General features: G+C 35.8%; 1 protein-coding gene and 1 long non-coding RNA gene across 4 annotated transcripts in view; one reads left to right on the forward strand and one right to left on the reverse strand.

Annotated features, from left to right (window-relative positions):
* NEDD4L (NEDD4 like E3 ubiquitin protein ligase) overlaps positions 1-26415 on the forward strand; it is an 826963-nt gene that overhangs the window by 95775 nt on the left and 704773 nt on the right. The gene's annotated exons all lie outside the window — the stretch shown is intronic.
* Positions 13025-25342, reverse strand: LOC128648467 (uncharacterized). Its single transcript, XR_008400600.1, has 3 exons — positions 25260-25342; positions 19920-20256; positions 13025-13524 (listed from the first exon to the last, which is right to left on the reverse strand). It is a non-coding gene; the product is annotated as an uncharacterized LOC128648467 (long non-coding RNA).

Raw genomic sequence — 26415 nt, forward strand, 5'->3', positions numbered from 1 at the left:
CCCCCAGGGCTCTCTGTTTGAAAGAGCAGGAAATTGCCTTTCTAATGGAGGGTCTTTTTTTTTGGGGGGGGGGGGGGTCTGGGACTAACGGGAGCTTAGATACTTGCTCCTCATCCCGCTCCATTCTTCTCTGTGAACCAGCCCAGTACTTCCAGGACTAGTGACATCACTGGCATCCCCCAATTCCCAAGCAATGCCAACGTAGTAGCTCACCTCGTAAAGGCCTCAAGTGCTCCCTCCAGGATGAAGACACGTGTCATTTGCACTTAAAGGGACACTCAGGTTTTATTAAATTGTCATGATTCAGATAGAGCATGTAATTTTAAACAACTTTCCAATTTACTTCCAACGTACTAGCTCACCTCGTAAAGGCCTCAAGTGCTCCCTCCAGGATGAAGACACGTGTCATTTGCACTTAAAGGGACACTCAGGTTTTATTAAATTGTCATGATTCAGATAGAGCATGTAATTTTAAACAACTTTCCAATTTACTTCCATTAAAAAAAATGTGCACAGTCTTTTATATTTACACTCTTTTGAGTCACCAGCTCCTACTGAGCATGTGCAAGAACTCAGACTATACGTATATGCATTTGTGATTGGCTGATTGCTATCACATGGTACAGGGTGAGTGGAAATATGCATACCTTTGAAATTTGTTATAAAAAAAATCTACTACTCATTTGAAATTCTGAGTAAATGCTATTGTATTGTCTTGTTATCTTGCATTTGATGATTATGCAAATCTACTGTGTTTACTGGTCTTTTAAAAGCATTGTTCAGATGATGACCACATTGTCATCTGTGCCAAAATTATTAATGAATGAATAGGAAACAACCCTGAAATATCCATTAATTATTTATTTTGCCTTTTGCTGTAAAATAGCTTGCTTTTATGTATACATTACACATTTACTAAAGAGGGTAAAAAGCAAATGATATATCTTATGTATTCTGCAAAATTCTATAAATAGTCTTAACCAACTCCATATCTTAACCACTTGTCTGTGACCAGTTAGAGCTAACTGTAAATTAATGTGTGCAGTACTCTAAACAATCACTGTGCAGTATATGTAGAAGGAAATTTGCAGCATACTTAAAGGAACATGAAACACAAAATTATTTCAGGATTCAGATGGAGCATATAATTTTAAATAACGTTACCATTTACTTCTATTATGTAATTAGCTTAGTTCTCTTGGTATCCTTGTTGAATACAATACCTAGAAAGGCTGAGGAGCTGTGAGCTAGCTGCTGATTGGAGGTTGCACAAATATGCTCTTTGTCATTGGTTTACTAATATGTTTAGCTAGCTCCCAGTAGTGCATTGATGCTCCTTCAATAAAGGATACAAATAGAATGAAGCAAAATTGAAAGTAGAAGTAAATTGTAAAGTTGTTTAAAAATGTTGGGTTTCATGTCTGGGCTCCAGCTCTATCATATATTTCAATGTTGTGTAATTGTTATAAATAATATGTAGAATTACATTTTGAGGTTAATGTCACTTTGAGGTTTTGAGCTGTTGCGTAAATTCAGAAAATAAATCCTTGGTGTCACACAAAATGTACAAGTGTGTCAAGAGTGTCCCAAAGCAAAGCAGTTGGGCTTTGTCATGTTGGATATTTGATAGATTTTAGTTCATCAGTACCTTTTTAGTTCATCAGTACCTTTTTAGTTCATCAGTACCTTTTTAGTTCATCAGTACCTTTTTAGTTCATCAGTACCTTTTTTAGTTCATCAGTACCTTTTTTAGTTCATCAGTACCTTTTTAGTTCATCAGTACCTTTTTAGCTCATCAGTACCTTTTTAGCTCATCAGTATATTTTTTGATAATAATTGGATTTCTGTTGTGTTACAGTGTAATTACTTTTCTATATATAACCGTAAGAAAATATTCACAGTATTTGTGATAACTCTGGGGCTAATTGAGTGCTCACAATTCATTAGTAGCTAATATTCACTGGCAATATATTCCGGAGGATATAAAACAGGCTACTCTTTATAAGGAGGAGGACCGTCTATGACGATACACACATGCTCGGAAGAAGCTTTTAATTAAGTGATACGTACCTAGGCAAGTTTTTTTCTACACCAAGTACTTTCTATATTCGTCTTACAGCTTATTGCAGGTAACGCATTTTAGCCTGGTTAGGGAGAAGGCTCATGGTTTAATTTCGCTCCCTTGTTATTCTAGCCTAGTACGGGTTATTTCCTTTTGGCTGTTAACAGTGAGCTAAACACGCACACACCCTTTCATTAACAGAGCTAGCATGTACTCTCTTATTCAGCTTTATTATCAGCCGTCTTAGGGTCAGTCCGTTGTGGGAGAAGGCATTGGTTACCTACCTGCTATCTCCTCGGCTAGCTTTGGCTGACTCACATCAGTTACCGACCGCGTATGAGATTAAGCCCACTCCCCTAGGGCTTACCTGTTTGTTGCAGTGACCAGCTGTGTTTGGTACAGGAGGAACGTGAGCAGTATCCTGGAACGATCTACAAGCAAGAATCACAAGGAGGACAGAGCCTGGACTCTAGCCTTTACATTTAGGGCGTGACGCTCCAGTGAGCTCAGTAAATGAGCTAAATATTATTGTATTTTTTTTTTTTTTGCTCGTATCAGGGGGTAATTTCCTTGTGCTCTACCATTTACTACACTACTAGCGGTCACCTTTTTTTTATGTACTTTGGTGTATTTCTTTCATGTAAAGAGAATAATTCAAATTGTATTGTAAATTATCCTTCTGTTTCCCAAGGCAAAACATATAGTGATCTGAGATGTCATTGCAGAAAATGCAGCATGTCTGCAGAAAGAATAGGACACATCCAGGAACTGGTAGCACTTGAACTTTGTAGTGCTGCTCCACATTAGACAGTTCTCTTCAAACAGAGCTGAGTTTTCCATAACACAGTGCATCCAGAGTAAAGTGCTGTTTGAGGTGATCAGTCAAATATGCAGTAGCGCTGCAAAGCAGCAGCACATTGCTTGTTGACTGGCTCTCTGAGATTTTTTTCAAACCCACCCCCTAGCCTTTCCCAGTCTGCAAAGCTGGTTATTCTGAATGTAAGACATTAGTATGAGCATTGCATCTTTTTTATTACTACATTTCTATGTTGGACAAAGAGAAAATGAAACAGATTTATTCAAGAGACATTTTAAAATGTCTTTTTTGTATGCAGCTAATTTGCAATGCAATCATATTATAAAAATTAAAAATGGCTTTATTCTTCAGTTAACCAACACATTGCAATTGAACTGGTGCCTTAGTGTAACCGTCTAATTTAAAAATGAATTTTATTTAAAAATGACCTGCTGAAAAATTTTCACTAAAAAAATCTAATCGCAGAAAGTGAATAAAAAGTTCTGCCTCTGGGCTTCTGTTAATGCTGTTATTGTTCACCACTTATAGGTTACATTCGCCTTTGGTAAATAAATTTGATATTATTGGACAAGAGTGCTTTTGTAAGATCTCTTTCTTCTTTATGGTTTTTGCTCTATTAAAGTGTAAATAAAATGCATTAAAGGGACACGAAACCCCAAAATTTCCTTTCATGTTTCAGAGAACATACAATTTTAAACAACTTTCCAATTTACTTCTATTATTTCATTTCATTTTGTTCTCTTAGTTTCCATTGTTGTAAATCATACCTAGGTATGCTCAGAGCTGCTGATTTGTGGCTGCACATATATGCCTCGTGTTATTGGCTCACCTAGTGCATTGCTGTTTCTTCTTCAACGGATACCAAGAGAATGAAGCAAATTAGATAACGGAAGTAAATGGAAAAATATTTTTTATACTATTTACAATTATTATTACTACCACAAATCGCTAGGGGTAGATCTTAACTCTTAAAACAGTATATGCTGACAAGTTTTGACAGAAATGCAAGTCAGCTGATTGTCCCATGATCCTCTCTGTGGGATCCTGAAATAGCTACACACCTGTTGTGGCAGTTTAGTAAAAATAAAACAATGGAATTAAAAGCTTTAAAGCAGTGGTCTCAAAGTACAGGCCCTGGGGCCATATGCAGCCCCCAAGATAGTTTCATGTGGCCCTCCCTTAAAACCATTAATTTGGGCGGTCAGTTTTTTTAGGGTTCTAAGAGGTGTAACTAGTTGATGTTCTATATAGGCACTCACAAGGTACATATAAAGACAAAAGTTCAGTGTAGACTCCCACCATGCACTGCTTGTTATACAGTTCTACAATGATCACTTCACTTGGCACTCACAAGATAAATATAGACAACTGTGTATGTCTGTTGTGGACTACAACTCCCACCATGCACTGCTACTTGGGTAAATGTCACTTCCAGTTCCTAGTATATCTGGTACTTACTAAGTTCAAGTGGCTCCCATGAGCACAGAACACTTGGCCAGTGGCTAGGGTTGCCACCTCAGCCATGTTTTCCTGGACAATTATGAGTTACACATGCATGTTTATGGACGGCACTATTTATATTCCTCCCTGCAAACCCTGCATCATGTGTAACTTATAAGTGTTCTGTATTTTAAGGGACAGGTGGCAACCCTACCAGTGGCCCCCAGATACATTGAGTTTGATACCCCTGCTTTAAAGTGACATGGAAGCCAATCTTTTATGATTCAGTTAGAGCATACATTTGTACAATTTACTATTATTATCAAATTTGCTTAATTCTCCTAGTATCATTTGCTAAAGGAGCAACAATGCACTACTAGGAGCTAGCTGAACAAATCGTGTGAGCCAGTGACAAGAAGCATATATCACATTTCTGCTCTTGAGTCTACCTAGGTGTGCTTTTCATCAAAGGATAGATAACAAAGCAAATTAAATAAGTAAATTGGAACATTGTTTAAAATGGAATGCTCTATCACAATCATAAAAGTTAAATGTGGACTTTACTGCCCCTTTAAATATTGATATATTTGCAACTATTTCCTTTAATATGAGAGATCACAATTTAAATTAAAGGGACATGAAACCCAAATGTTTTTTTTCATGATTTAGGTAGAACATAACATTTTAAACGACTTTCAGATTTGCTTCATTCTCTTGGTATCATTTGTTAAAAGGAGCAGCAATGCACTACTAGTTTCTAACTAAGCACTTGGTTGAGCCAATGACAATCGGTGTGTATATGCAGCCACCAATAAGCAGCTAGAACCTAGGTTCTTTACTGCTTCTGAACCTTTCAGCAAAGGATAACAAGAGAGAAGCAAATTTAATAATAGAAGTAAAGTGGAAGTTGTTTAAAATTGTATTATCTGTATAAATCACGAATGTCTATGACTTTACTGTCCCTTTAAGTGCCAGAAAACCAATTCTTTCAATTGACTGCATTGCCTACATTGGTAAAAATAACATGAACTTTATTAAACATTCTGTTTTCTTTTTGTTTATAAAAAATGTAGGTTTACCTTCAGCATTTCCTCTTAGCCTTGCTCTGTAATGTCGCAGTGCTTTTCCTGTTACATAGCTGTGCAGGGAGCAGCTGCTGAATCTTTATCTAATTTGCTGCATTAAAAAGATCTGTAAGAAAATAAAAAGGGTAGTGGAGAGGCAGGTTTAGGAGATGGTGTTTATAGAAAACAATAAAGCTTGCACAATATTTTAGTTTGCTTAAATGTTCATTTATTTTTGCATTGGAAGTTTAGAAATCGCTTCCACCTCTTCGTCGTCGTCTTTTTTTTTTTTTTTTTTTTCAATTATTTGGGAGATGCTACCGGCCAATCATTTTAGTTTTATATCATGAAAGTTTATTGTAAGATAAAGAACTTTTAATTGATATTATTATTATTCAGGGCTTGACCATCCTTTTTTCAGGGGCACCTAGTTGGTGTCTGGGAATGTGCCCAGCACCTTTTCCTTGGGGTCTAACAGATGCAGCTGTCTCCTACTTGTGGAGCACACTATGAGCTCCATGTACAAAGCAGCATAAGCTGCTCCGGAGCCCTTGCGGGGCATGTATGCACATGCGAGCCTGCTTCCCGCAATGTAAGAAACATCAGTGGCGAAGATAAATAACGAATGCTCGCTCTCGTGATTGACAGTCCTTTTTCTTGTGCGAGTGAAGGGGCGGGCATTACACACTCATTGGTGTGTATAATGATGCATACGGGCTAGCAGACGAAAAGATCCGCTACCCGTATGCAGCGAAGGCGTGCAGACAGCTTCTCAAGTTAATAATGTAGGGGAGCTGAAGAATTTGCTGAGTTATTGTTAGTCCTTAATGACACAAAGTATGTAAATGTATGTATATGTGTGTATATGTATGTGTGTGTATATAGTGATGGCCAATATTTATGGCCATAACTATATATATATATATATATATATAGTCATGGCCATAAGTACTGGAATCTGTCTGATACCATTTCGTCCAAACAATTGTTGCAAATGTTTAGGCATTCTCATGATTTTATTTGTATTGGTATGACACAAAAAAAGTTGAGAAAAAAGCCAAATCTGACACATTCCACGCAAAAATAAAAAAATGGACTGGAAAGAATTATTGTCACCCTCAATTTAATAGCACACCCCTTGGAAAAAATAACTGAAATCAATTGCTTCCTGTAACCATCAATGAGTTTCTTACACCTCTCTACTGGAATTTTGGATCACTCTTCTTTCTCCAACTGCGCCAGGTCTCTCAGATTATAAGTGTTCCTTTTACCAACTGCTGTTTTGAAATCTGTTCACAGCTCTATGGGATTGAGATCTAGACTCATTGCTGGCAAGTTCAGTACTCTCCAGTGCTTTGTCTTAAACCGTCTCTGGGTGCTTTTTGACATGTGCGTTGGGTCATTGTCCTGCTGTAATACCCATGACCTCTGACCGAGGCCCAACTTTCTGACACTGGGCCCCTACACAATTCTTTGGTAGTCTTCAGATTTCATAATGCCATGCAAACAGTCAAGACATCCAGGGCCTGAAGCAGCAAAGCAACCCCAAAACATCAGTGAACCTCCACGATGTTTGACTGTAGGGACAGTTTTCTTTTCTTTAAAATCCTAATTTCTTTTTCTGAAAACAGTAGAAATGGCTTTACCAAAAAGCTATAATTTAGTTTCGTCTGTCCACAGCACGTTCCCCCAAAATGATTTTGGCTTCCTCAGGTAGGTTTTGGCAAACTCCAATTTGGCCTTTTTTTCAGCAGTGGGGTCCTCCTGGGTCTCCTACCATATTGTCCCTTTTCATTCAGATGGAGATGTATAGTGCAAGCTGACACATTTGTACCCTATGCCTGAAGATCAGCTTGAGTTTGTCTGGAAGTTGATTGAGGTTCTTTATCCACCATTCGAACAATCCTTCGTTGCAATCTTTGATCAATTTTTCTCTTTCGTACACGTCCAGGGAGATTAGCTACAGTGCCATGGGCTGTAAACTTCTTGACAATGTTGTGCACAGTGGACACAGGAACATTAAGATCTCTGGAGATGGACTTGTAATCTTGATATTGTCTATGCTTTTTCCACAGCACTCCAAAGAAATCGTATAGCAATATTGTTAGTGAAAAACAGCAATGTGAGTACAGGAGTCAGCTGGTCTTTTGAAACGGCTTAATTGTAATCTGAGTCACCTTGTCATGTAGTACACAGGGAAAAAAGTATAGAAAGTAGGATCGAGTGCTCAAATTTTACTTCCTTAGCGAAATGAATAATGTTTAAGAACCAAAGATGGGGGGTGTGGAGAAGTGGCGCTAAAAATAGCACTAGGGGTAAAGATACTTTGGATATAGTAATATCCTCTCACTCTGTAGAGAGGTTATAAGAAACCTGTATATATTTGATAGATGGCAACAACAAGATGTGGAAAGTAAATAATAATTTAATACAAATATAACTCTAACTAAAAGCGCACATACCATGTAAAACATATAAGATTAAAAATATATCTAAGTGTTGCAACACTGAATTAATTAGCTATGAATTGCTTCTACACGTTAATATTTAAAATTAATCCACCTGATAAAAACAAATATCACAAGGTTGAATCTTTAACCATATACCTAAGCTTATATCATAAACAACTTAAAAGAAAGTGCCTAACACTGATAAAGTCAATTAGATATTAGATACAATGTGGCTAATACTGTTAAGTCTCCTTAATGGCTATACATCAAATTGCAAGTGGCAAATAGCACCAGTATGCAGAGCTGTAAATATGCAACTATGCAAAGTAGCTTGTGGCGTGAATTCAGTAGATGTTCTGAATGTTCATGTGAATATATGAATAGAGCTTGTCAACTTATATTTAAGCCTATATCGTAAACGCCATAAAAGAGAGTGTTTAGCACTGAAACCGTCAAGAAGATGCTGGATACAATGTTTGTTAGTTCTGTTGTATCCCCATAGTGGCTGTATATCGGGTTTTTCAAATGGTAAATGGCAACAGTGTGCAGAGCTGCAAATATGCAAAACAGTTTGTTGGCTTAAATTCAATCAATGCTCCGATTGTTTATATAAACATATGAGTATACAGTTCTTAGGGAGATGTTCTTACCCTTATTTCTGGATATAATGAGCTGGTGTTACTCTCTGCGTTCTGTCTGGCTCCTTAATGCTTACCACTGCTTCTCCTCCGTGTTCTCAGCAAATTCCTAAGGAGAGCAGTTCTGGAAGGTGAATTACCTTATGACCCCGGTCTCCGTCTGGCTTTTCTATGCCTGTTGTACTAAGGGCAAGCACCACAAATTGCAAGGTTTTCTTTTTCCTAACTTGAGCAAGTTATTCTGTAGGTAGTCCTCCGTTTCAATATTCCCTGCACTTCAGTACTTTACGTACGCAGGTAGTAATTGGTTTCCTTCTGGTGTCAGAAATAGATCACACTATCATCGACATGTTTCGCCAGGTGCTCTGGCTTTTTCAAGATGTAGTGTGAGCTTAGTATACACCTTTATATACTGACGTTTGGGCTTCTATTGTCTTACTTATCACTTCCATTTTTCACTGAGTCCTAGAGTCATATTATTTGAATATATATTCCTTTCATTGCCATACCAATTTACCATACCTTGGTTATTTATTTGTAGTTTTCTTTAACCCATAGAGTTAGCCACTATAAAAATTGACGGTTCTTTTGATAATTTTATTTTGATATTATATCCTATTTTAAAAAAAAATCAAATTAACATTCACTTTTTAAACCATATACAACTATTATAACCTAACGATATCATCATAGATATTTTCAGATTAAAAACATACAAGTTGTGAAATGTTACTAAAACAGATTATGATAAAACAGTACATAGATCTCAACCTTTACTAATTTCGTGTGCTTGGTTTTGATAAATTTTACGTACAAAAATAAAGTGCATCCAAGGTACCAAGAAATGGAGTGCTATTAGGTACTAGAAAGAGGGTGGGTGGGTGAGTGTATCAAATTGAAGAGGAAAAATTAATAAAAGATAAAAGTGATATATAAAAGAGTAAAAAAGTAAATGTATATCTATATGTAGTGGCTAACACTATGGGTTAAAGAAAGCTACAAAAAAATAACAAAGGAATGGTAAATTGGTATGGTAATGAAATAAAAGAATATATATTCAAATAATATGACTCTAGGACCCAGTGAAAAATGGAAGTGATAAGTAAGTCAATAGAAGCCCAAACGTCAGTATATACAGGTGTATACTAAGCTCACACTACAAAATCCAGAGCACCTGGAAAAATATGTTGATGATAGTGTGATCTATTTCTGACACCAGAAGGAAACCAATTACTACCTGCGTACGTAAAGTACTGAAGTGCAGGGAATATTGAAACGGAGGACTACCTACAGAATAACTTGCGCAAGTTAGGAAAAAGAAAACCTCGCAATTTGTGGTGCTTGCCCTTAGTACAACAGGCATAGAAAAGCCAGACGGAGACCGGGGTCATAAGGTAATTCACCTTCCGCAACTGCTCTCCTTAGGAATTTGCTGAGAACACGAAGGAGAAGCAGTGGTAAGCATTAAGGAGCCAGACAGAACGCAGAGAGTAACACCAGCTCATTATATCCAGAAATAAGGGTAAGAACATCTCCCTAAGAACTGCATACTCATATGTTTATATAAACAATCGGAGCATTGATTGAATTTAAGCCAACAAACTGTTTTGCATATTTGCAGCTCTGCACACTGTTGCCATTTACCATTTGAAAAACCCGATATACAGCCACTATGGGGATACAACAGAACTAACAAACATTGTATCCAGCATCTTCTTTACGGTTTAAGTGCTAAACACTCTCTTTTATGGCGTTTACGATATAGGCTTAAATATAAGTTGACAAGCTCTATTCATATATTCACAAGAACATTCGGAACATCTACTGAATTCACGCCACAAGCTACTTTGCATAGTTGCATATTTACAGCTCTGCATACTGGTGCTATTTGCCACTTGCAATTTGATGTATAGCCATTAAGGAGACTTAACAGTATTAGCCACATTGTATCTAATATCTAATTGACTTTATCAGTGTTAAGCACTTTCTTTTAAGTTGTTTATGATATAAGCTTAGGTATATGGTTAAAGATTTAACCCTGTGATATTTGTTTTTATCAGGTGGATTCATTTTAAATATTAACGTGTAGAAGCAATTCATAGCTAATTAATTCAGTGTTGCAACACTTAGATATATTTTTAATCTTATATGTTTTACATGGTATGTGCGCTTTTAGTTAGAGTTATATTTGTATTAAATTATTATTTACTTCCCACATCTTGTTGTTGCCATCTATCAAATTTATACAGGTTTCGTATAACCTCTCTACAGAGTTAGAGGATATTACTATATCCAAAGTATCTTTACCCCTAGTGCTATTTTTAGCGCCACTTCTCCACCCCCCCCCCCCATCTTTGGTTCTTAAATGTTTTTCTATCTAGGAAGAAGATAGCAGGAGGAAGAGGCTTAGGGGTTATTAACTCCTTTTTGAAACCAAATGAATAATGTGTAACAAGACATCTCTGAGGAAGCGCTCTGTAAATTAAGGCTCTGATGTTGTGTTTTGAAGCCACAACCTAATAAAATGGGTTGAGCTTGTAGGTATAATCAGATCTCATTACTTTAACACAAAGTGTACATATACCTGCTTCTTTATATTATCTGTCCATTAAACAATCACCAGTACTTGGAGATCAATGGAAAATCAACATTTGATTACCTTATCTCTGCTATATCCCACTGGGAGTGTAATCTCTTCTGCTGGCTGTGTTTACAAAGCTTATCTATAGCTTGGACCTGCGGCCACAAACTTTCAGAATAGGTGGGGATACCACATGTTAAATCAACTATTTAAAATGCCAATATAAGGGTAAAGGAGCTACTTGTAAACAATTTAATACACTCCAGCAGGTAAAGGGGATAATTGGGAACAAATTAAAGGGGAGAACATTTTTGAGTAAACTGTCCCTTTAAGGATCTATTGCTCATTTCTTGCCTTGTGACACACACGCACGCACACACACACACACACACACACACACACACATATATATATATATATATATATATATATATATATATATATATACACACATATACAATTTTCTCATTTTCAAGCTCTGGTTTTATTATTATTATTATTAATAATAATAATAACGCACCTGCAGAATTTTGCTTGTGAAGTCAATTATTAATGACATGCTGAAGATCAAGAAGTAGTAATTGTGAGATTGAAATAAACATGTAAGAATAAGAAAGATACAATTATTCTATCCCCCTGTGACTTTTTCCTGTAATCACATGAGCCTTCACTGAAAGATTAAATCTCTCATTAGTGATAGTTAAAAGGAGACCAAGAGACGGTCACTGATGTGATCTACAGATTACATTTATTTCAGATGAAAATATATACCTCATTTTTTGCAGCCCATGCTGTAATATACTTACAAACATATACATTATATTGCAAGTATTGCCTATGATAGCCTTTGTGGATTTTCTACTTAATCCAAGATAGTATGATACAGTAGTACCCGACCCTGCGTCATGCTACAATAGGTTTATCAGGGAGTATAAATGTTTTTTTTTCTGACAAAAGAAGAGAGTACCAGATCCTGGAGCTAAGAAACTCATTGTTTATACCATTAATTCCAAACTTATTTTGTTTTGCTTTCTGATACTCTTGTTGTCCAGTTAAATGTATGCAGCACAGTTGATTTATTTCCTGTACTGCAGTAACAACCTATATAACATATACAAATGTAAATATTGAGAAAAAGCACACACACACACATATATATATATATATATATATATAGAGAGAGAGAGAGAGAGAGAGAGAGAGAGAGAGAGAGAGAGAGAGAGAGAGAGAGAGAGAGAGAGAGAGAGAGAGAGAGATATGCAATTATAAAACAAGTAAACAGGCCTATTTATATCCTTAAGGGGACAAAAATTAAAATATTTAAAGGGACATTCCAGCCAAAATTGGAATCCACATGGATGCATTTCAGTTTTAAATAGAAGCATTTTTGTAATATATAGAATTTTAAACACAGCACTTGTTTAGACAGCCTAAGGTGCTTGTACCATCTGGTAATGACTCAATGTATTATTTGCTGATATAAAATTCTGTTGCACTGAGAATATCTAGCTATGCTTCACATTCACGTGCAGAGAAAAATGTTAGTGAATGTCAATTTTGATGCTAAAGTTCCCGGTTTTTAAAAATTTGATTAAAAACAGGGGCACTTTAATTCATCAAAATTTACATTTCACTCCAGTTGTGATAAAATACTTAACTTTTAAACTTGACAGCCACTCCAGCTTCCTCCGCCTGTCGCAAAGCCTCTTCCTGTGTCTAAAATGAGGAATCCAGCTTCCTCCAATCACGGCGTTTAATCAGACACTGATTCCCCCGGAGGGAAGCCATGATTGGAGGATGACCTATCCATCATTTCTTATGTCAGAAATGACTTGCAACGACCGGAGGAAGCTGGAGCTGCTGTCAAGATTAAAAGGCAGTGGCGGCCCCAGCACTGAATCATAATGCTGGAGGGAGGAGGAATGGGAGTGAGTATTTTTGTTTAAATAGTTGTCAGTCACTGTAGTATATCTTCTTAATTTTTACTTTATTTTTATTTAGTGAGATTCTAGAGATCATGATGAGATGAGATGAATGAGTCAATAACGGTGTCTTAGGCTAAGCTCTAAGTAATTGGGCAGCCGCAGCGGCAGCACGCCTCTGCTGTGTTCAGTTGGGAACCAACACACCACCACAACACGTGCCTCATCATGCCGGCTCTTGCAGTGCACGTGCACCACTCTAATCCCCAATTACCCCGCCCCCATGGATGGTGCAATCATGGCATGCATGCTGGCATTATTTGCATGCTCCTCCTCCTCCAGATAGTTCTAGTGCAGTCATGTTACTTCACAGCATGAAGGATTGAAGGAACATGACCGGAGATGAGTCTGGAGACTGGAAGAGGGAGGAGGAGCCTGGAGCAAGCTGGTGCAGAAGGCACTGTAGCTGAACCTGTCTCTGTGGAGTGGACAGTGGCACGCAAGAAAGACCTGTCCTGGGCAGTCTGTGTCGTCCAAAGAAGAGAAGATTCTGGGGTAAGACAGAGGATCATATCATGGTGAAAGAATCATTCATTGTGTTGAGTATAAACTTAAAAAAAAATCCCCAAAAGACTGTGTGTTACCATATACGGTTAAACTTCATATACCAACTTTATCTACTTAGTTACTTATGTTCTTGGTAACTTGGGTGGGTGAGGTCTGCAAGTTTACTGTCTGGTGTCAATTCATTAAAAAAGCAATGCATAACCATATGGGGTAATAATGGTAAGAAGAGAAAAGATGATGCCTCTATACATCGTGTGCAGTCATCAAACTTTCTGTTCCTGGCTGGTTATATATCTAGTGCAGTGCTTGTTGATGTTTTCTCCATTTTTTTGTTATTGGGATAAAAGACAGACAAAAAAATTATACGCAATAAAAATCTGTCAGTGTAGATCTCGCCAGCAGGTTAAAGGACCAGTAAACACAGTAGATTTGCATAATCTACAAATACAAGATAACAAGACAATACAATAGCATTTATTCTGAATTTCAAATGAGTAGTAGATTTTTTTTCTAACAAATTTCAAAGTTATGTATATTTCCACTCCCCCTGTACCATGTGATAGCAATCAGCCAATCACAAATGCATATACGTATAGTCTGTGAATTCTTGCACATGCTCAGTAGGAGCTGGTGACTCAAAAAGTGTAAATATAAAAGACTGTGCACATTTTTTTTTATGGAAGCGAATTGTAAAGTTGTTTAAAATGTCATGCCGTATCTGAATCATGAAAATTTAATTTGACCTGAGTGTCCCTTTAACTTCCTGAGTTCCAGAGAGAAGAACAAAACATTACTATGCACCACTCTCTCTAGCAGTCAAGAGGTTAAGGATTTTCAGATAGTGTAAACAGTAAACGTTTTTTTTTTAAAAATCTCCCCAAATTTACTGTTACCACCTAATATCATCTTGTTAATATTTTGGTGGTGTGCAAGTGGATAGGGAATGTTTTTCACTAAAAGAAGAAAAAAGTAAACATAGAAAAAAACAACAGATCATATAATGAATGTCAATGTTAGAATAGTTCATCTTTAAGCTATACTTTAGTAAATCTATATACTTTAAAGGGACATGAAGCCAATATTTTTCTTTCATGATTTAGAAAGCTCATGCAATTTTAAACAGCTTTCCAATTTACTTTAATGATCTAATTTGCTTCATTCTCTTGATATCCTCTATAGAAATGCATATCTAGATAGGCTCAGTAGCTGTTGATTGGTGGCTGCACATGGAAACCTCATGTGATTGGCGCACCCATGTGCATTGCATTTCTTCAACAAAGGATATCTAAAGAATGAAGCAAATTAGATAATAAAAGTAAATTGGAAAGTTGTTTAAAATTGTATTCTCTATCTAAATCATGAAAGAAAAAAAATTGGGTTTCATGTCCCTTTAACATAAGATCATATATTTTCTTTATAATATAACACAATCCAAACCACACATTTGCAAAAAATTTTTAGGAGTAAACAGTATTTATTTTTAAACAATATTAATTATAAAGAATGAATTTTCTTGGGTATAAAAAAAAATCAATACAGAAGTTATAGTTGCTAATATTAAATTGTGTATAAAAATACTTCTGATACAGCACTTTATTTCCTTTATTGAGCAGTAATTAATATTTATTATAACAAAAAAGTTTGCATTTATATTATGGTAGACATGGAAGTGTGCATGTGTATTGCACACTATATGTACCATATTGCTAAAACATTTGAAAATATTGCTGCTATAGTGCTCAAGAATCATGCACACTTCTGAGTCTACCTCAGTATGCTCTATTGGATACCAAGATAAGTAATAGGTAAATAGAAGTAATGAAAATAGTTTATATATTTTGTATTGTATCTGCTGTCTGAATCAGGAAAGTGTATTTATTTTACTCCCATGCCTCTTTAAAGAAACAAACTATGAGCAATCTGAGATCTTTTAATATCCAAACCTTATTCAGTAAGACACCCTCCTCATATGATGACATGGCTCTGCGTCCTTAAAAGGAATAGTCTGGTCAAAATTAAAATTCATGATTCAGACAGCGCAGCAATTTTAAGCAACTTTTTAATTTACTACTTTGATCATTTTTTCTTCATTCTCTTGGTATCTTTAAAAAAAAACACAAATATGTAAGCTTAGGAGCTGGCCCATTTTTGGTTCAGCACCAGGGTAGAGCTTGCTGATTGGTGGCTACATTTAGACACCAATCAGAAATTTCTACCCAGGTGCTGAACCAAATATGGGCTAAGTCCTAAGCTTACATTATTGCTTTTTCAGATAAAGATACCAAGAGAATGAAGAAAAGATTATAATAGGAGTAAATTCGAAAGTTGCTTAAAATGGTTGCTCTCTCTGAATCATGAATTGTTAATTTTGAATAGACTATCCCTTTAACATCCTGATTGTGAATTACTAGACAGTGCACAAAAGGTAGACAAATATTACCACATTGTAAGTATAGAATTTACTGTCCTTAGGGACACACAGGATAACTGCAAGATGCACTTTTTGGTAGAACAGAAAAAAGTAAATGTTGATAGTTTATATAGTGGTGTTTATTTGTTATAAATATTAGTTCATTAGTTAATGCTAAACTTGTTTCAGTGGTATGATTTAGTGGTAAAAATGTATTGGTGCCCCCCCCCCAGTTTGACTGTGGTATCTTATGTGCCCCCCCCCCCCCCCCGCCACGGTTAAAAGGTACGTTTTTATTTATTTACCGGAGTGAAATCTAAATTTTGATGAATTAAAGTGCCCCTGTTTTTAATCTAATTTTTAAAAACCGGGCACTTTAGCATCAAAATTGACATTCCCTTTAACACTTAAACAGTGAAAACTTTTTTTTAGAAGTATTTTTGCCAAAACATGCAAATATGTTTCTATTGAAAGATGTAATTAATCTATGAACATTTACATTTTGACCGGAATCCAATTTACTTTGTTTGGTTGGTATCTTTTGTAAAAGCACACGTAGCTGGTGATTGATGGCTACACATATATGCTTGTTGTGATTGGCTCAACAGATGTGCTCAGCTAACCTACCAGTAGTGCACCACTGCTCTTGAGCTGTTTGTAGGGATTAAACACTTAGCTATAGCATTGTAATATTACATTATTGTTTTCATATAACAGGGTATTTTGCACTATTATTTAATTTTAAAGGGATATTAAACATTATAAGATTTTAATATAAAATGTTTACAGATATTAAACAGGCAATAAAAAAGACTGTCCAATCAAGATTTTGTGGAACATAGGATAGTCTGAAAGGGTTTCCACACAGCTTTGTTTGAAATAGAAAACTAGTTCAAACATGGCGCTGCCAATTACTTTATAGAAACTAAACCTGTACACTTGTATTTTCAATATTTAAATAACTAACAATTGTAAAATACATCTACTTATTATTCTAAGGCTAATACACCCTTATGTCTGGCTTGTATTTATGGTAAATAAACATAAATGTTAAGCAGTAGTTAGAGCAGAGCTTTCCAAACTTCATGTTGGTGACACATCATTTCGCGACACAGTAATTCAGTTGTACCAGCAAACAGGAGGTTAAACTAACTTGCTTTAAGAGATACGGACACATACATAAATGATATAATAACAAAATATGTTTACAAGTAACAGTATGTACTGTATGTGCAAGAATTTTAAAAAAAGTTTAACACCACCAATAGCTATTTACTATTTTAATGGGATGTATGAGGCTGATGGGATATACACAGTTTCTGAATATTTGGTGGAATATTAGCTAAAGACACTCACATTTTATCTTCAAGCATTTTTAAGCTTCCACTTCCTATCCATATATCAAGAGCAGGAATAGCAATGCACTACTGGGAGCTAGCTTAAAAAAACAACAAAAAAAAACCACTTTGACTTCTGACTTCAGCTCAGCGTTTAAGCTGCTGCCCTCAGAGCTCTGCGAGTTGCACTGTCTACTGCCCACGCTTCAAACACACTGCTGTCGCACTCACTGACTACACATGCAGTCACGAGCCGATTGAGGAGACTACACGTGCAGTCAGGAGCCAATGTGCTGTCAAAGCCGCCAATGGGAATATTTTCAGTTCCCACTGAGCTGTGGCAATAGGTTAAGATGATCTGTGACCACTAGGTAACAATCATGTGTCAACCATTTGATATGCGTAGTAGGCAGGCGGAAAGTCGGAAAACAAAAAAAAAATGTTTTAAAAATTTAAATTAAAAGAAATTAGTGCCAAAGCAGGGACCTACACACTGCTGCCGGCACACTAATTTGTAACAACACACAGTTTGGAAAGCACAGAGTTAGAGAGTATTCTGTATACAGTAGTTAGCATATGCAAATAAAAACGATTGCTTTGAACAGAGGAAGCATTAATAAAAATATAAATCTTCTCAATGTGAAAGCAACTTCAGCTGTATGACTGCACAGTATGATATAACTGACTCTGCTTGCCATTACGTAATTCTCACTACACTGAGACTTTGTAAAGTCATTAACGTGCTTGTTTTTTTGTTCTTCTTCACACATCCTACAATCAGGCCAATGAAAGTGTGAAAGCTTCTGTTATCTGGGTTATGTTCCTTTTAAAAAGGAAAAATAGAATTTCTGTAAAAAAAATACTTATTCCATTTAAACTGAAACTGATAAAAAAGAAAAAAAAAAAAGCTTTGGGCATTGAGGTGAGTGAGGGAGTCGGCCAGGAGACACTATACAAGCGCTGCTTGTAACTTATAAAACCAGGATACGGTTAAAGGCATACAATACAAATGTACTGTCCCTTTAAGGTTTGTTCAATGCGGTCTTAAAATTTGCCTCACTATTGACATCTAGTGGCATTTTAACAAAATGATGAATTGTATATAGCAGTGCATTTAGTGCAATTGAGTGGATGGAGTGCTCACCACTATAGGCTGCTAATGAATGTAAAAATTCTTAATAGTCGTTAACTATTTATTGCAACTTTGAAAATGGCAGGAGAGAAAACTAAATATGCATGTAGTCCACTTTTAGGGTAAAATTACAAGCCACGCGGCAAATCAGTTGTGAAAACACTGCACACATTATGGCTTTTTCGCATTTGGGGTTGCGCTGCTGCGCGCGTTAAACCGCATAATCCAAACAGCCAAATCACGTGTACATTCATGTATTCCCCATAGAAATCAATGAAGAAGACAAATAGAAAAAAAAACACTAAAACCCTAATCTGTTGTGTCCATGACGTATTCTCCTCAAAAATTGTACATGAAAATGTGAATATTTAAATGCGATTTTTTTTCCGTAAAGAAATATGTTCTATTTATTCAGAAATAAATTTTTCTCTATATATGTGATAATGATTTTTGGACAGATATATCTATTTGTAGCGAGATATGTATATGAATATATATATATATATATATATATATGTCTAGATATCTTGATCTATATGCGAATATCTCTTTGAAAAAAATTCTGACATATTGTTTAATGTGCATAAGATTGTAATGTAAAATCTTGTCATTATCTCCCTAGTTAAACATATCTCTATACATATAAATCCATGTTTTTTCATGTCTGTGTATGTAAAATCCCTGCGTTGGCTTTTATTTTCTAACACCCGAGATCTCCTATCTTTGAGCCCTTATAACGTTTGTGTGCAATATTTTTTTTTTTTAAATAATTTTTATGTGTGTTAATGTTTAATGTGTGTTAATGTGTTTAATGTTTATGAAATAAAAAAGAGCAAGATATAAAACATATTGACATGAAGTATTAAAGGTGTAGGGCCCTATGCATGAGACAAGCTTTATACCACATTTACATGACCTGATCGATAGGACAGATGGAGCTTACATATTAAAGGAAGTGCATGGGAGAGTTGAAAGGGAAGGATCAGACGCAAGAGAAATGTCTTAAGGTAGATTCCATAGATCCTTGAACAAATATGTGTTTAAGGAACACTTGAAACTTTGAAAGCAAGAGGAAAGTCTTAATGAGTGAAGGAGGGAATTACAAACCATTGGTACAGGTCTAGAACAGTTTTGCAGATGAGTGTGTGGAGTAAGTAATGAGAAAAGAGGATTCATACTGAACCTAGTGATGATGCTTAGACTGAAAATGGCAGAAGACCTGGAACTGGGCTTTAAGACACTCATTAAGTGTGGTAAATAGGAGGAGAATGTGCAGGCAAAGACTACACTAAAGATACAGTTAGAAAAGTAGGAAGAAAACCATAATAGAGCTGTTTCACAAATGCCTATGGACTGGAGGATGTAAAACTGTACAAGAAGGTTAAGTATATCAAAAGCTGCAGATCTAGAAAGTTTATCATAGATGTGGCCCTTAGACTTGGCAGATTTAGTTATTCTTTTGTAGATCATGTTTGGGTGGCAGATACATCTTCACCTACCTCTTTAGTGCTGGGTTAAATTCCTGTAATATTTTGGGGTAATAGTCTTCCAAGAGATGACCTTGCAGTTGGTTTGGACTGGAGGATGACTTTTCTGTTGTAGAATACACAGGCTTGGACTGGAGGATGACCTTGCAGTTGTAGTATACACAGGTTTGGACTGGTGGATGACTTTGCTATTGTAGAATACACAGGCTTGGACTTGAAGATGACCTTGCAGTTGTACAAGACACAGGCTTGGAGTGGAAGATGACCTTGCAGTTAAATACACAGGTTTGGACTGGAGGATGAATTGGCTGTTGTAGAATACACAGGCTTGGACTGCAGGTTAACTTTGCTGTTGTGGAAGACAAGATAATAGTTATTGTATACTGTATGATATTGTAAAATACACTGGCTCTGGAGACTGATCTTGCTGCTTTGTTGATTGAACATAAGAGAGAATGCTTACTTGAATGGACATGAACTAAAGTTTTTCTTTCATGCTGTTATTATATTCATTATTTCATCAACTTTTTCTATTTACATCATCATTCTGTTAAAGGGATAGGCTAGTCATAATTAAATTTTCATGATTCAGATAGAGAAGGCGATTTTAACTCCTTAAGGACCAAGGACGTATAGTGTCAGTTAATGACCAATGACGTACCCTGTACGTCCTCAGGGGTTTCAAGCGGTTGAAGCGATCATGATCGCTTCCAGCCGCTTTTAAGGTATTGCAGTATTGCCTAGATATTGAGGCATCCTGCAATACCCTTTCTTAAGCATCCGATGTAGAGAGAGCCACTCTGTGGCCCTCTCTGCATCGAGAACAAACAGTCAGTCCAGCACTCAATGGTTCGTGCAGGCCACTAGGAGACCCACTCAAATCTCCAATGAATAGATTTCACCTAGGTCTAAGGGAACATACCCTATTATATATAATGGATTCAGCACAGCAATGTTTAAAAACCTTTTCCTACTTCGACTTGGAAGCCGCCGGGATAACTACCTTGACAAAAGGATCTAGAGACTTCCTGAAAACTGCACCAATTGAATCAGTGTCTAAGGACTTTGAAAAGTTAAAAAAGAAAAGACTTGCCTATGATTTACATGCAAAAACATTAGCTGAATACCACAGAGTCAAGAGAATACCAAGAGGACTCCGTATGAGTGCCTGTCCTACGCTGATGAGAGAGAACACTGATTACGGTGATAAATTTGAACAAATATTGAACAAATGTTCAATGGATCTTATGGTTCTCACAGTCGATTGCCTAAATAAAGAATTGGGTGAACAAGATGAGAAATTAGCTGTTATGAAAGAAGAGCTGAAAAATACTTTACCAGCCGAAGAATCAGCTAAAGTGCTTGAAAAAGTGAATACCAATATCTGTGAGTATAAAAAGTCATTGAAGAGCACAAGCGCACGAAATTTGCGAGAGATGAAAATGATTACCTTCAGAGCAGAGTTTACCATTGGAAGTATGACCCGGAAGGAACATCATGGAAATCGACTTCCGGTAAACCACGAAGCCGGTTTCAGGATGCGGCAAGAAGTGGAAACAGCTCCAGATTGACTGAAACTTCTCAGGGAGACTACGAGGTAGATCCTGGAGAGGAGGGTGCAAACATAGGCGCAACAAAAGGGAAACAGAAGCGCCAATTTCGGTCCTCAAATCGCAACTAGAAGTGAGAGGTAATATTTGCGACGAATCCCTTAATAAAGAGACAAACTGTCCTATTAATAGGATATTCCAGCCAAAATTGGAAACCACATGGATGCATTTCAGTATTGAATAGAAGCATTTCTGTAATATACATGCATTAGCTAAAATGCTTCTAATAAAAGCTATAGCTGTTTCAAAAGTGTATTTAAGTATGCACCACGCACCAGCATTTTAAACACAGCACTTGCTCAGAGAGCCTAAAGTGCTTGTACCATCTGTTAATGACTCAATTTGTTAATTGCTGACATGATACAAGCCCCACTGATGATCTGAGCAGCTGCATTATTTAAAATGTGGATGCAGTGACAATATCTAGCTATGCTTCACAAGCACATGCAGAGAAAAATACTAACACTAAAACAGTGATAACTTTTACAAGAAGCATTTTTGCCAATACATATATATTGCGACTATGTTTCTATTAAAAGATGTAATTCATCTATGTACATTTAAATTTTGACTGGAATGTCCCTTTAAGCTTAAATCTGAGGACATCGTGGTAAATATCTCAAGTGTTAAAATGTCTCAAGATGAACTGTCCACATTGATTAGAGGCTGGTCTTTTTGTCCTAAAAGAGACTGTGATTTTTTTCAACTTGACAAAGATTTGTATAGTTTCTTTAGAAATGCTTTTTGTTTAACACGTTATTGCCAGAAAAAGTTAACCAAGGTGAGACATTGTTTAATCTGTCTAAACTGGGGTTAAAGAAAAAAGTTATTTTATTCCGCCACAAACTAACCATAGTGTGGAAACTTAAATTAACTTAGTGAAAAACGAGGTTAACAAATTACAAAATAAGGAAATTAAAGAAACAAGTTGTAGACCAAATACTATTGAATGCACTGTTAGGAATAAAAACAAAAGTAAGCTTGAAAACAATTTTTCTAGCAGAGATATATCCGCTCTGAAATCTTTAACATCTAAGGATAATTTTATTCTAAAAAGAACAGATAAAGGCGGGACGATTGTAGCCTTAGATAAATCTTATTACATTAGTGAAATAAGACAACAACTTAGTGCTAAACATGTATATAAAAACTATCTAATAACCCAATGATTGCTATTCCAAAAGAATTAAAAAATGTTTGTCAAATTTCCTTGAAAAATAATCAGATTAATATTGATGTGTATAACTATCTAAACACTGAATATCCATGTACTCCAGTAATGTATACATTACCAAAAATTCATAAGAATTTAAATAGACCTCCCGGTCGCCCTATTGTCGCTAGTTCAGATTCAGTGTTGACCAATGTGTCAGTTTTTCTGGATCACTTGCTAAGACCTTGTGTAGAAATTGCATGTTCATTCTTAAAGGGACAGTATACTGTAAAATAGTTTTTCCCTTAATGTGTTTATAATTGCTTTTTTTTACCAAATGCAGAGTAAAAAATGTATGAAAATTAGCTTTTTAAGGTTTATTTCTGTATATTAAAGCTCTGATTTTGTGTTTTGAAGCCACAGCCTAATAAAATAGGTTGAGCTTGTAGGTATAATCAGATCTCATTACTGTATCACATTGTGCACATATACCTGCTTCTTTATCTTATATCTGTCCTTAAAACAATCACCAATGCTTTGAGAGAACAATGGAAAATCAACATTTTATTACCTTATCTCTGCTTTATGACACTGGGAGTGTAATTTCTTCTGCTGGCTGTGTTTAAAAAGCTTATCTATAGCTGGTACGCGCGGCCACAAACTTTCAGAATAGGTGGGGATACCACATGCTAAATTAACAATTTCAAATGCCAATATAAGGGTAAAGGAGCTACTTGTAAACAATTTAATACACTCCAGCAGGTAAAGTGGATCATTGGGAACAAATTAAAGGGGAGAAAATTTTTGAGTAAACTGTCCCTTTAAAAGACACAAGCGATTTTTTTAAGAAACATTGATACATTGGAATTGGAAACTGATAAATATCTGCTATTTAGCTTAGATGTAGAGAGTCTCTATACTTCAATAACACATGAAAGCGGAATAGGAGCAGTTAAAGCTGTGTTATGTAATGATGAAAAGTATTCAAAAGCACATATAGATTTTCTGTTACAATTGCTGGAACTTATTTTATATTGCAACTATTTTTTATTAGAGGATGATTTTTTCCTTCAAATACAGGGTACGGCTATGGGATCCAATGTCGCCCCCAATTATGCTAATATTTTTATGAATATTTTTGAAGAAAAATATGTATTTACCAATTTTAGATTTAATCGTTATGGCGCCTGTTGGTGTTGCTATATCAATGATATCTTTGGTATATGGTGGGGCGACGTTGGATCCCTTATGGAGTTTGTTAAGGATTTAAATAATGCTACAAGGCATATAAAATTTAAATTAACTATAGGGGATGACAGCATAGCTTTCCTGGACACTAAAGTAGTTAAGAATGGTCAAGCATTAAAAGCAGATTTGTATAGGAAAGATACAGACCGTAACAGCCTGCTTCATTTTGAAAGTTCTCACCCCCCTCCTTACTTAAGAGTCAATTGTTAAGAACTTGCAGAATTGTAACTAATGAAAACGTATTGGACCAGAGATTAAAAGAAATGGGAAATAGGTTCATATGTCGAGGCTTTCCCTCCTCTGTAATTGCTAAAGAAATTAAATATGCTGCATCCATCCCTAGAGAGACTTTATTAAGTCAAAGGAAGGAGAAGAAAAAGGATGACCAGCGATTAATTTTTGTCTCTGAATTTATGCCCAATCTGGCCAAATCCAGTGTACTATTAAAAAAAACATTGGTCTGTCTTAGCTGAATGCAACCCAGGAATGAAAGAATTCCAGACGTTTCCTATGTCTGCCTATAAACGAGGCCTAAATTTAAAGCAACAACTTATAAGAGCAGACATTGGCTCAAGTAAAAAATCTAGACAAGGTTTCTTAGCATGTAAAAGTAAAGTATGTTTCCCATGCCTTAAATGTTCTTGTTGTAATAACATGATTAAAGGCCCTGTCTTTTATCACCCCATGACTGGTATAAAATTTAACATTAGAGGTTATCATACATGTCATACCCAATATGTAATATACAGTATATGATAAAATGCCCTTGTGGGCGGAGTTATGTAGGGGAAACAATAAGAAATGTCAGAGACAGGATTTTATTACAAGACCAGAGACTCCTATTTTTTTGCATTCTCTTTCTTTACTACTCAATGCAGCTTTTAAAAGTAACAGAATGACATAACATAACATATTAAAACAGCATAGAAAACAGATAACCACAATAAGTAGCTAAAGAGAGAGCTAACTTATAACTCCAAGAAAAAAGTGACCAATCAGAGAAGGAATAGTGTCCATCAACTGTCCAATAATCAGCCAATCCCCCTCTTTCTTTTTGCTTCTCATCCAGAGATAAGTATTCAAATAATTTTGTCTCCAATAAAGATTAAAATTTTTATCCTGTATGCTATTTTATGTTTAATAATTTTTTCCTTTATATATTAAGAACTGTTGGTTTATTAATCCTGCTTTATTTATACAGCTTTTAGCTTTCTCCATTTAAATTTCCTTTTGCCTCCGTTTTTTGGTAATTTTTTCCCTTGGCCATTTGCTATCATTTTATAACCTTTCAGGTTCTTTCCTATCCTGTTTTCCTTATTTGCACCCCCCTGGTTTCATTACCTCATTTTAATCCGTTTTTATTCAATTGTATTTAGCTCCTCTCCTCTCCATTTCTTCTGCTGAGTGCTCCGGTCGCCATTTTGTGGGCCGGACTTCCTATTCCCGCCCTCTCATTGCTGAAGTGACTTTCCTGTCAGTCTCAGCTAATTTCTCCTCAGACCGGTAACATTTGTTGCCATTGCTTCTCAATACAAATTGTATATTAGAAGATAAATTAACTGTGTTAGGTTGCCATCTTCTGGTTAACTTTAGTTTTAAAATAAGTTTTAACAAACGAACTGTTTATATATATTTAACTGTTAAACTTCATTATTAGATTAATTCAAAGTTACTCATTATTATTATATCTTATGCAAGAAATTTATTTATAGTTAAGTTTTAAAGAAAACTTGGTTAACTTTTAGTATTTATAATTTATAAAAAATCTAGATTTGAAAATGTCTGAAAATGCAGAGGGTACTCCTCCTTTAACAGCACAAACTGTGCAGACAATGATTGACTCCTCAATGAATAATCTTTTTAATAAAATGTCTTCTTTAATGGGCATTCAAGAATAAAAAAAGTGTTTAAAGAGAAAAAATCCCTCTTTATCTGTAATTACATGTAAAAAACTTGTCGCAAATTCTCGTCAGCGCTTATCTGACACCACAATTCCTTGCAGCAAGGGAACAAAAACTGCTGCCTATAGAACCCTAAATCCCAGGGGTGTCCAAATGGGAGATAATACTGTAAGTCCAAAGTTAAAAGAGAATATACAATATGTTGAAAAATCATCTTCTGATGATAATAATTCTGAGGATGGTAGTTATACTGATATTAACTCAGATTCTATTTATGAAGACTCAGAAAACTTAGATTATACCCCTGCTATTAAAAAAACATAAAAAGATGCATAAGAAATTAAGAGATTTTATTGAGGAGGAGTCTGAATTCACGGATTGTCTGGGTAATCCAAGATTTAATCCTGACGAGCTTCACCATCCCCGCTCTGCGGAATGGTGCCCCTCTATCGGGGTAGCAAAATGTATTGATTTCCAATTAAGAAAACCCTTAAAGAAGCAGTCCCGTAATAAAATGAGGGCGGAATGCCCTCGCCCCTTGCTCCCAAAAAAATGCATCAATTTCACCTGAGGTGGATCCTAAAATCCTCAAGTTT

The sequence above is a fragment of the Bombina bombina genome, chromosome 2 (genome assembly GCF_027579735.1).
Source record: "Bombina bombina isolate aBomBom1 chromosome 2, aBomBom1.pri, whole genome shotgun sequence".
NCBI lineage: Eukaryota > Metazoa > Chordata > Amphibia > Anura > Bombinatoridae > Bombina > Bombina bombina.